Genomic DNA, 12500 nt, shown 5'->3' on the forward strand with positions numbered 1-12500 from the left:
CACGAGCGACGCACGCACGCGACGCGCGCGACAAGGCCGCGGTCCGCGGGAACGGCAAAGACGGGGAAGCGCGGGAGGGACCGCTCGCGGCGGGCACGGACGGTGGACGGGTGGGGCCCGGGAGCCCACCGCCACCCAGCCCCGCTCTTCCCGCTCGGCTCCGCGCCCCGACCGAGGCGCGTACGCACCCTCGGGGGAGCGGGGGAATCGGGGTCCCGCGGCACTCGGGCGTGCACGCACGCGCCCCCTTCTTTCCCCGCCACGGGTAACACGTCCCAGGCTCCGACACGGCACGCCAGCCGAATCTACGACACGCTCTCTTGCCCCGCGTGGTTCCTCCCCGGACTCGGAGCGAGGAGGCGCGGGCCGCAGCGGGTGACACAAACGCTCGGGTTTCCCCCCCCAAAGACGGGACGCGGCGAGGGGCACCCGGCCGAAGCTACGCGCATCGGGCGGTCGGGGCGTGCCGGGGCGACCCCAAGCACGCCCTCTCTCCATCGGATCGCTAGAGAAGGCACTTTTTCTCACTGAGGGCGGGCGGGACGGACCCGGCCCGACGAGCCTCCGGTCGCGGCAGCACAAGAGCAGGGGAAGCGACACACACACCGCTCGATGATCTCGAGCGCGGCGAGGCGGGGGGGTCTGCGGTATCGGTAAGGCTTTTTCTTCCTTCCCGGGGCATACTCTTGAGCGTTCGCGGACACGGGGGACCGGACCGAGAAAAAGCATACTACACAAGAGGTCCCCCGAGAGCCAGGCCTGCCTCTGCGGCAACACCCACCGGGTCTGCACCAGGCGGGGAGGCAATTCTCAGTCCGTCACCGACGGACCACCTTTAACGGTGAGAAGAAAATTAAAAAGGCCGGCCGCGACCGCTCAACACCACCCAACGGCTCACCGCCTACGGGAGAAGGCAGCGCGTGGTGGGCCGCTCGCCCGATCTCACGAGACGGCCGTGAGAGAGCCATCTTACCGCAGCGAGCCTCTCTTACCCGCTCGCCTCGACCCCCTTTTTTTCTTGATCCTCGGGATCACACACCTCGCAGAGGAACACCGCTCATGGCCGTACCGCACACAGGAGGCATACACGTCAGAGAACCGGGAAACGCCGCCGCCGCTCAGAACCGGGCACCTCTGAAGATCGGCCTGGAACGCTCCAGGAGCACCACGAGGATCGCAAGCAAGGCGCGTGCACACGAGCCCGGTCGGGAGGGGCACGTAACGCGGCAATCAGCCGACCCTCCCCCGGCTCGGAGGGAGGAGGGCCAAACAGACCCACACACGGTGGGCATAGCGAAACGCGCGACGGGGAACAAAGCCCCCGGCGCGCCTCACGGGAACCCCCACGAACCACAGCGAGGAGTGCGGGGGGGCTTTCACAGGGCTCGGGCCGGATAACCGCACCCCTGCCTTCCACACACCACCGGTAAAGGTGGGGAGGAGAGACGAGGGGCCCGCTGGCAGAACGAGAAGAGCGGCCGCCATTCGCCATGAATGTCCGTCCCTCGCCTGGCGCGGCTTAGGCCTCCGGCCCGAATGAACACAGGGCAAGCGCACCACATCGATCAACAAAGCAGAACCGGGAAGAATCGAGCGAGAGATCAAACCACAGACCCAACACATGCCACAGAAGAAAAAAAAAAAAAAAAAAAAAAAGGAAAAAAAAAAAGAAAACCCTTCACACCTCCACACCAAAAAAGAGCGGTGGGGGGGTCAACGGGGAATCCAATGAAAGAGGAGTGCACTCGGGAGGCACATAACATGAGGCAGCAGAAGGGCCGGGCCACCCTCAACCCAAAAAGGACTCATGGAGACTCGGGAGCTCCACAAGCTGGGAGGGGGGGTAAAAAAAAAAAAAGCGGTGCGCTCGGGAGGCACACGGGAGCAGAGGACCATGGAGGAGACTCGGGAGCTCCACAACCTGGTCCCCGCCCGCAAAAAAAAAAAGAAAAAAAAAAAAGCACCGGGACGGTAAGGGAGCAGCATCGAGAGACGGGTCCCACCATCCAAACAGAACGGGTGACAAACCACGAAGCGGGGACGCCTGACACGCTTCACCACGGGCAAAAGCAAGGCAAGGAAGCCGGTCATCTCAAAAAGCCTCAGGGGAAAGCACAGCAGCGAGACGCGGGCTGGGCTAGACGGGGGAAAATAACACCCAGTGAGGCTCGGAAGAGAGACCGCCACCTAGCGTCCTTTAATGTCACCCAATTAAAGGACAGCGTGTCAGCACCTATCTGCAGGTACAATAAGGACAGATAGCAATTATTAGAAGAATGGCAACAGGTACGGGGAGTCATTCACAGACCACACAGAACTCCTGAACGTGAGGCTGGGTGAAATGTCCCAAAAATGTCCCCATAAACAAGAGAACCGACCCTCAAAGGAACAACTGGTCGACCTCATAACCATGAAAGGACCGAGAGAGCGAGGTGGACATGCCAGAAAGCCGGGCGCCCAGCCTCCTCCCGGCCGAGGACCCTGCGACCAGCCGCTAGGGATGGAGAAGGGCAAGAAGAAAAACTTGGGGGGGAATCTCGAGTCCAAGAAACCGGGGACCAGTGAACAGGGGAGCCGGGACCACCACCTCCTCTCGGCCTCGAGAACACGAGGCCCGCCGCTGGGCTCTCGCAAGACCGAGGGCAGGAGAAAGGGGCGGGCGGGGGAGAGCTCCGAGACACCAACGAGTCCGGACCAGGGAGGCGAGAAAGACGGGACCACGGCCTCCTCTCGGCCTCAGCATGGCAAGGCCCGCCGCTGAGGACCGAGGGTTCCTGGCAAGAGGAAGAAAATAAAAAAGCTCCGAGAGTCCGGAACAGGGAGGCGAGAAAGCCGGGACCACGGCCTCCTCTCGGCCTCAGGATGGCAAGGCCCGCCGCTGAGGACCGAGGGTTCCTGGCAAGAGGAAGGAAAAAAAAAAAAAAAGGTCCGAGACCCCAACGAGTCCGTGACGGGGCAGCGGGGAAGCCGGGATCAACCATCGCCTCCTCTCGGCCTCGGGTCGCCGGGTCCCAGGGCTCTTTAGAAGAGAGAAAAAGCAAGGGAAAAGCAACTTTTAAAGCCGAGGTATTTCACCGATCCTGGGCCCGGGTGGACCCGACACCTAGCGGGAGTACGCAAACGACTGAAGCCTTCTGGTCGACCCGCTCAAGTCTCCCAGCACCCTCTCCAGCTGGTCCCGTCACTGGGTTCCATCCCCAACGCACACACCCATGGGTGACTCTTCCGGCACAACCTCCTACACAGAGACCGTCCCCAAGCACGACACCGACTCCGGGACACACCCGCCTGCCGGGCCGGGACTCTCGTCACTCTTTCCGCCTCACAAAAGCCATTTCGCCCCGTCCTCGTCAACGACCGAGCACCAGGAGCGTTGCAGAAAAAGGCCACCGCTAGGGGGCGCCCGACTACCGACCGCCATAGATCGCTCGCTCGCTCGCTCGCTCGTTCGGCCGCGACCGCGGCGGCGGCGTCTTCACCTTCTCTGGCGTGACAGCGTCCTTCCACGCTCACGCCCGGAGGTGGCACGGGCCCACAACAGGACAGGGAACTCCCCTGTCGGTTCCCCCACCCCTCCCCATCCCACCCCCGAACACGGTGAACGGCGGGCCGGGCTGGACATTCGGGGCTACGAAAACGAAAGTACGACCGAGACCACAGGCAGCTAGGAAAGCAGGCGAATCGATCGCTCGCTCACGGGGAAACAAAGAGCGTGTCTGACAGATCGGTGACAGGACTAGATGGGCCAGGGGCTTCTGCAACCATTAGGGCATGGTGAGAGGGAGGGACCGAGGGGGACCGAGGGGGACCGAGGGACCGAGGGAGGAAGGGAGGGAGGGAGGCGGCAACGGCAGTTCCCTGCCATCTAAGGTCTCCTTTCACCATGGCCACTGCTTGCTTGCTTGCTTGTGGTTCTTTTTCTTCACCCCACTCCCCACGCCCTCAGCCCACACTTCTCAGACTAAATACCGAGTCAGAGAAAATTAAAACAGACGTGGAATAGTTTTTTTAAAAAATAATAATAATAATAATGAAATAAAAATAGTGTTTCAAAAATCCCACTCGGATTTCATTTCCGGGAATAATATCGTCATAGTGATGTGTTGTGAACATTTTCACTTAGAACAGAAAAAATAAACAGGTCACTTTAGTCATTTCTTGGAGAGGGTCTGTTTCCCCACCACGATGGTTCGCACTTGCTGAGTTGCTGAAGATGATCTCCCGATCCTCGTGTTTTCAGTTTCTGAGTGCTGCTGACATGACAGACATGGGCCCTCACACTCGAGTTTATGAGACACTACTGAGAGCGTGGAGCCCATAGGACAAGGCTTTGGCTTTCCCTTCCCCTCCAACATAAGCCAGATAAATAAGTAAATAAATAAATTCCCAGCAGCAGAAGCATGAAAGCAGCTTCTCAGACCCTTTAGAGCTCCTGAGTTACAGTCATGGCAGAGGATATGACTAGGCCAGGGCTCCCTTCACAACCACCATCCAGGCCTGCCTGCCTGCCTGCCTGCCTGCCTTTTTTAAATGCCAGTTTACTAAAATTTTAGTTATTTTTAATTGCGTTGGGAGGCTAGAAATTTTTGGGTTTTCGTGAGTGGGCAGACATATGAAAGAAAGGAAGAAAGGAAGGAAGGAAGGAAGGAAGGAAGGAAGGAAGGAAGGAAGGAGAGAAGGATCAGAGCAGTGAATATACAGGTGCACAGTCCTTACACCAATGTTGACTGCAGATAGAAAAATAAGAGGAAGAAAAAAAAAATAGAACGTCACCAAAAGGACAGCCTGGTCTATAAAAATGAGTTCCGGGACAGCCAGGGCTATTCCATGAAATTGGCTGAGTTCAAATCAGCAATTTCCCAACTCCAACAAGAATGTTGACAGGAAAGGCAACAGCTGTACACGTCAAGGAAGGCCAGTGGAGCTGTAGGCACACCCTTCACACCCTTTGAAACTTCTCTGTTGCAAAGTCACAGAGTTAGGAAAGGAAAATAACGCGTCACTGAAGTCATTCCTAGGCTAGGGCTCCCTTCACAACCATTTGAAAGGATCACAGCACTGAATATACAGACGCACGGTAATTACACCAACGTTGACTGGAAAGACACCTAAACTAACAGAGACACACACATACACAATCCATAGCATTTGCTGCCTAGCAGATCAAATGAATTCCAGTGTCAGTAGGCACACCCTTCACACCCCTTGAAACTTCTCTGTTGCAAGGTCACAGAGTTAGGAAAGGATCTTGATCTTGAACTTTCCTTAATAGTAAGTCTGTGTGTGTATCACACTCAAGCCAAGTGCCCCTCAGAGCTCATGCATGGAAGACAAAACAGAGCTCTAGAATAAGAGAGACGGGGGGGGGGGGGGGGGGGAGAGATTCACTCAAGAAAATAAAAGCAAAACCCTACACAAACCCTGGCACACAGTAAAATCAGTCCTATGAGGAAATTTGTAGCTCTGATTGCCTACTTTTTAAAAAGACTTCTAACCGGGTAATGGTGGGACACGCCTTTAATTCCAGCACTCGTTCTGGTCTCCAAGAGCTAGTTCCAGGACTGACTCAATTAGAGAGAACTAGAGAGAAACCCTGTCACAAAACAAACAAAAAAGGAATAAATACTTTATGGAAGAATAGATGGACAGATAGACAGACAGACAGACCCACACCCCATCTTCTGTCTTCTGAAGGTACCAGGCTCTCTCACAGGGGTCAGACAGAAACGCAGGCAGTGTATGTGTGTGATATCAAGCAAGCCTATACGTGATATATAGGGTATGATAGGATAATGTCAGTATTAAATTGGGGTAGGTCTCCGGAGCACAAGAACCCAAATCTGTGCTGTACTCCCTGTCACCAGAAGAGGGCACTAGATCCCCACCATGTGGTTTCTGGACATTCCAGAAATTCCATCTCTCCAGTTCTCATTCTTTCATTGTTCCTCCTGCATGCCTGCATCTAGTGAGAGAGTGGGCACCGTTCCTCCCTGCTTCTGTGTGTCTGTGTCTGTCACGTCCTGGATAGCCAGAGTGCCCGCCACATACGCCTGAGATAGATGTGGCCGGCAGCCCTGGGGCTGGGGGAAAGGGAGAGAGTGGGTTCCCTGGAGAGCCTTGGGCAGAGGCTCGGTGGATTCCCTGCAGGAGGCCTCACCGCCTCTGAGGAGCCCATGGGGGAGGGGGAAAGGGAAGGTCAACCATACAGTCCTGCCTGGCTTTTGCTTTGCTTTGCTTTGGTTTTGTTTTGTTTTGTTTCCAGGTACAGCTGTGACCAGGTCTGAATCCAGGACAGACTCCAAAGCTAGAGAAAAATCCTGTCTCAGAAAAAATAAATAAATAAATGAATGGATAGATAGCTAGATAGCCAGACAGAGAGATGATAAAAACACCTCCAAGATCAGGGAGACCAAGGCAGGCAGATCACTGTGAGTTTAAGGCTCCCTTGTTCTGCAGATTGAGATTCAAGGCCAGGCAAAGTGACACAGAGAAACCCCGTTTTCAAAAAAAAAAAAAAAAAAAAAAAAAAAAGGTGAGGGCTGGAGAGAGATGGCTCTGTGGTTAAGAGTTCTGACTGCTCTTCCAGAGGACCCAGGTTCAATTCCTACCACCCACATGGCAGTCAACAGCTGTCGGTAACTCCAAGATCGGACACCCTCAGATAGACATACATGCAGGCAAAACACCAATGCCAATAAAATGAAAATAAATAAATTATTAGGAAAATAAATATATAGAAAAGGTGTTTAGTGCATGCCTTTAATCTCAGCACTAGGAGGCAGAGGCAGATGACTCTCTGTGAGTCTGAGGCCAGTCTTGTCTACAAAGTGAGTCCCAGGGCATACAAGGGTACACAACGAAACCTTATGTTGAACAACCACAAATAAGCAAACAAATAGAGAGATAATAACAATAAAAATATTTGAGAGTTCAAATAATTGACTTCATCCACAATAAAAGAATATAAAAATAAAAATATCAAATGCACTTGAACACATTGGCACAGGAGAACGCTTGCTAAATAGAACCCCAGTAGCACAGACACTGAGAGAAAAAGAAAAAAAAGAAAAAAAAAGAAAGAAAAAAAAGAAAAAAAAAAAACAGACACTGAGAGAAACAATTAATAAGTGAGACCTCCTGAAACTGAAAAGCTTCTGTAAAGCAAAGAACATGGCCAACAAGACAAAACGACGGCCTTACAGAATGGGAAAAGATCTTCACTAATCTCCAAAATACACAAAGAAGTCGAGAAATTGGTCATCCAAAGAACAAATAATCCAATTTTAAAAAATGGAGTACAGACCTAAACAGAGAACTCTCAACAGAGGGATCTAAAATGGTTGAAAGACACTTAAATGTTGGGTCGAGGGGGGGGGGGGGTCGTGCAAAGATGAGAACACCACCAAGTCTAATAAACCAAAAACAAACTTAAAAATACAAACACACCGCGAGTCACAGAAGCTTATCAGCTAGCTGAGACCACAGGCAGAGTTTGGGCTTCTGACACTGTGGCAAAAGGCCGGTTTCTGAAACCCATTTTTATAGTAGGGGCATCGCAGGGCAGTGGTGGCGCAAGCCTTTAATCCCAGCACTCGGGAAGCAGAGGCAGGCGGATCTCTGTGAGTTCGAGACCAGCCTGGTCTACAGAGCTAGTTCCAGGACAGGCTCCAAAGCCACAGAGAAACCCTGTCTCGAAAAACCAAAAAAAAAAAAAAAAAAAAAAAATATGTTTCTCTGGATGTGCCTCTGTGTGTGTGTGTGTGTGTGTGTGTGTGTGTGTGTGTGTGTGTGTGTGTGTGTTGTGTGTGTGTGTGTGTTTATGGGGTGGCTTTTGAACTAACCAAGATGACTGGTTCCATATCTGGCAGAGAGGCAGGTGGATCTCTGGGAGTTTGAGGCCAGCCAGCCTGGTTGACAAGAGCTAGTTCCAAAGACAGGCTCCAAAGCAACAGAGAAACCCTTCCTTGAAAATCAAAACAAGAACACAAACCAAAAATAAAATAAAACATAAATTAAATGAGTGTGAGAGAGAGAGAGAGAAGAAATGTTGATTTGTTGATTTACAGACAAGAAATAAGAAAATACAAAACCATAATGTTACCAAGATGACAGCCTGGTTTATATAGTGAGTTAAAGGTATTATACAGAGAAACCCTGCACCAAAAATAATAATAATAAAAGAAAAAAACAGAAAAAAAACAAGTAAGGAAAAAGAAAGGAAGGAAGGAAGGAAGGAAGGAAGGAAGGAAGGAAGGAAGGAAAAAACAGGTGTTTTCCTTTTTTTCTTTGTTTATCTCAGGTTATTTTATTTTAATTTATTTTTTTAATTGCAGCAGCGGCAGTATATTTTGGGCAGCACATTTCTTTATTCTCAGTTCTCAGCCCTCAGAAATCAGGAGAGGCAGAAACAGGCAAATCGCTGTGAGTTTGAGGCCACCTCGTTCTGCAGTGTGAGTTTTAGGACAGGCAAAGCGACAGACACAGAGAAACCCTGACTTAGGGGGGGAAAGTGTGTTTAGTACAGGCCTTTAATTCCGGCACTAGGAAGCAGAGGTAGAGGCAGGGGCAGCTAGATCTCTGTGAGTCTGAGGCCAGCCTTGTCTACAAAGTGAGTTCCAGGGACACAGGGAACCTCTATGTAAAAAAAAACACAAATAAACTAATAATAATAATAATCATCATCATCATCTAAGAGCTCAATTAATTGACTTCACCCAAAATTCAAAAATAAAAAAAGAGTGTGTCTGACTGATCAGTGAAAGGACTATGTGGGCCAAGGGGCTGCCACAATTATGGCTTGGTGAGAGGGAGGAACTGAGGGAGGGAGGGAAGGAGGGAGGGAGGGAGGGAGGGAGGGAGGGAGGGAGGGAGGGAAGGAGGGAGGGAGGGAGGCCTGCTTTCTTAGGGTTCTTTTTCAGTAGTTGTGTTTGTACAACCCCACACCCCACTTCTCATACTAAATACCGAGTCTGAGAAAATTAAAGCAGCCGTGGAGAAATTCCCACTTGGATGTCTGTTCCTGCCCTGTAAAACAAGAACCACAACAAAAATATCCATATCTAAGCAGGCCAATTAAGTTGTAGCCTCACCCTTTAAAGGTTCTAGCTGTTGGGAAGGGCTGGTGACCTTGAACTTTACTAGTCTCTGAAATCTGCCTTCTCACTTTTACCAGGTGCCCTCAGGGGCCAGGAGTGGAGGCCAGGGCCCCTGCTACAGGAGATTTCCTAGATCACCTACAGGCGCTTAGGATTCCTGGGCCTGCTTAGAGAAAGACACACGACACGTGAGACGCAGAGAAAAAAATTTTCTGAGACAAGGATTCTCTTAGCTTTGGCACCTGTCCTGGAACTGTAGATGACCAGGCTGGCCTCAAACTCACAGAGATCTGCCTGCCTCTGTCTGCCACAGAGAAAATTACAACAGCCATGGAATAATATGAAAAATTCTGATTTACGCCAGGCAGTGGTGGCGCACGCCTTTAATCCCAGCACTTGGGAGGCAGAGGCAGGCGGATCTCTGTGATTTCGAGACCAGCCTGGTCTACAAGAGCTAGTTCCAGGACAGGCTCCAAAACCACAGAGAAACCCTGTCTCGAAAAACCAAAAAAATAAAAATGAAAATAATAAGAATAAAATAAAATGTTAAAAAAAAAGAGAAAAATTCTGATTTTGATATCATTTCCAGGAATACTGATGCAGTGAATTATTTGGAACATTTTCACTTCCGACAGAAAAAAATAAAAATGTCATTTTATTGATTTCTTTTAGAGGGTCTCTTTTCCACCAGGATGGTTTGCACTTGCTGGGTTGTTGAAGATGATCTCCTGATCCTTGTATTCCCAGTTCCTGAGTGCTGCCAGCAGGACAGACATGGGCTCACTATACACTCGAGTTTTTGATGCAGTACTGAGAACCTGGAGCCCAAAGGACAAGGCTTCAGCTTCCCCTGCCCCTCTGACATAGGCCAGATATATAAATGATTACCCAGATTTTATTTAAATCTCTCAGTGTGGCTTGTGTATGTGGGGGAGACAGGGAAGGTATCACATTTCAAAACATTTTCATAACTGCACTTAGCACTGTATTCTTTTCCATTTATTTTACTTTTATTTGAGAGTGTTTCCAATTGTGTGGGACTTAGTTAAATTTCAATTTCTTAAGGAATTTTTTTATGATTTTCTTAACTTTATTTTATGTGCAATGGTCTGAAGATGTCAGATCACCCAGAAACTGAATTTACAATCACTATGAGCTGCCATGCAGGTGCTGGGAATTGAACCCAATTTCTCTGGAAGAGCCGCGAAACTAGCTCTCCAGGCTCTTCTTAATTTAAAAGTTTATTTATGTGTCTCTGGGTGTGCCTGTGCCTGTGTTTGGTTTGTGTGTGTGTTGTGGGGGGGGGTTGTGGGGGGGGGTGGCTTTTGACCTCACCAGATGAAGGCATTCAAGAGCACTGGCTCCATATTTAGCAGAAACAGGATCATTGGGAGTTTTAGGACAGCCTGGTCTACAAGAAAGGAGCTAGTTTTAACAACAGTCTCCAAAGCAGCAGAGAAACCCTGTCTCATAAAGCAAAACACAAAACCAAACATATTTGAGAGAGAGAGAGAGAGAGAGAGAGAGAGAGAGAGAGAGAGAACAGCTAGGGCTGTTACACAGAGAAACCGTGCCTCAAGAACTAACTAATAAAAGAAGGGGGAAAAAAGCAAGAGAGCAAGAAAGCAAAAAAATCAAGCAAGCAAGCAAGAAGGAAAGCTAGAGAGAAACCCTGTCTCAGAAAACAAAAAAATAAATAAATAAACTAATAAATGAAATGAATGGATAGATAGATAGATAGATAGATAGATAGATAGATAGATAGATAGATGATAAAACACCTCCAAGATCAGGGAGACCAAAGCAGGCAGATCACTGTGAGTTTAAGGCTACTTTGTTCTGCAGATTGAGATTCAGGACAGGCAAAGTGACACAGAAAAACCCTGTTTTCAAAAAAAATGTGTTTAGTGTACGCCTTTAATGCCATCACTAGAAGGCAGAGGCAGGCGGATCTCTGTGAGTCTGAGGCCAGTCTTGTTTACAAAGTGAGTCCCAGGGCATACAAGGATACACAAGGAAACCCCGTGTTGCAAAACCACAAATAAACAAACAGATAATAACAATAAAAATATTTGAGAGTTCAAATAATTGACCTCATCCACAATAAAAAAAATATAAAAATAAAAATATCAAAAGCATTTGAACGGGGGCTGGAGAGATGGCTCAGCGGTTAAGAGCATTGCCTGCTCTTCCAAAGGTCCTGAGTTCAATTCCCAGCAACCACATGGTGGCTCACAACCATCTGTAATAGGGTCTGGTGCTCTCTTCTGGCCTTCAGACATACACACAGAAAGAATATTGTATACATAATAAATAAATATTTATTTTTTAAAAAAAAAAGCATTTGAACGCATCGGCACAGGAGACCACTTCCTAAATCTAACTCCAGTAGCACAGACTCTGAGAGAAACAAAATGAATCAATGGGACCTCCTGAAACTGAAAAGCTTCTTCTGTAAAGCAAAGGACATGGCCAACAAGACAAAACGACGGCCTTACAGAATGGGCAAAGATCTTCACTAACCCCACATCAGACAGAGGTCTGAGCTCCAAAATATACAAAGAACTCAAGACATTGGTCATTTCAAGAACAAATAATCCAATTCACAACATGGAGGTACAGACCTAAACAGAGAACTCTCAACCGAGAAATCTAAAATGGCTGAAAGACACTTAAGGAAATGTTCAACACCCTTAGTCATCAGAGATATGTAAATCAAAACAGCTCTGAGATTCCACTTTATACCTGTAAGAATGGCCAAGATCTAAAACACTGATGACAACTTATGCTGGAGAGGATGTGGGGAAAAGGGAACTCTCCTGCATCGCTGGTGGGAATGCAAGCTGGTACCGCACCCTTTGGATGTCAGTGTGGCGATTTCTCAGAAAATTAGGAAACAACCTTCCTCAAGACCCAGCAATACCACGTTTAGGTATATATATGTAAAGGATGCTCAATTGTGCCACGAGGACATGGGCTCAACTATGCTCATAGCAGCATTGTTTGTCATAGCCAGAACCTGGAAACAGCCTAAATGCCCTCTGACTGAAGAATGGATGAGGAAAACGTGGTATACTTACACAATGGAGTACTTACTACACTACAGAGCAGAAAAGAATAATGACATCTTGAATTTTGCAGGCAAATGGATGAAGCTAGGAAACATCATTTTGAGGAAAGTAACCCAGACCCTAAAAGACAATTACCACATATACTCACTCATAAGTGATTTTTAAACATAAAGCTCACAAATCACAATCCCAGAGAACCTAGACAACAATGAGGACCCTAAGAGAGACATACATAGATCTAAAATACATGAGTAGTAGAAAAAGACAAGATCTCCTGAGAGCATGGGAACCTTGGGAGAGGGTGGAAGGGGAGGCATGGAAAGAGAGGAAAGAA

The sequence above is a fragment of the Microtus pennsylvanicus genome, unplaced genomic scaffold (genome assembly GCF_037038515.1).
Source record: "Microtus pennsylvanicus isolate mMicPen1 unplaced genomic scaffold, mMicPen1.hap1 Scaffold_148, whole genome shotgun sequence".
NCBI classification, from domain to species: domain Eukaryota; kingdom Metazoa; phylum Chordata; class Mammalia; order Rodentia; family Cricetidae; genus Microtus; species Microtus pennsylvanicus.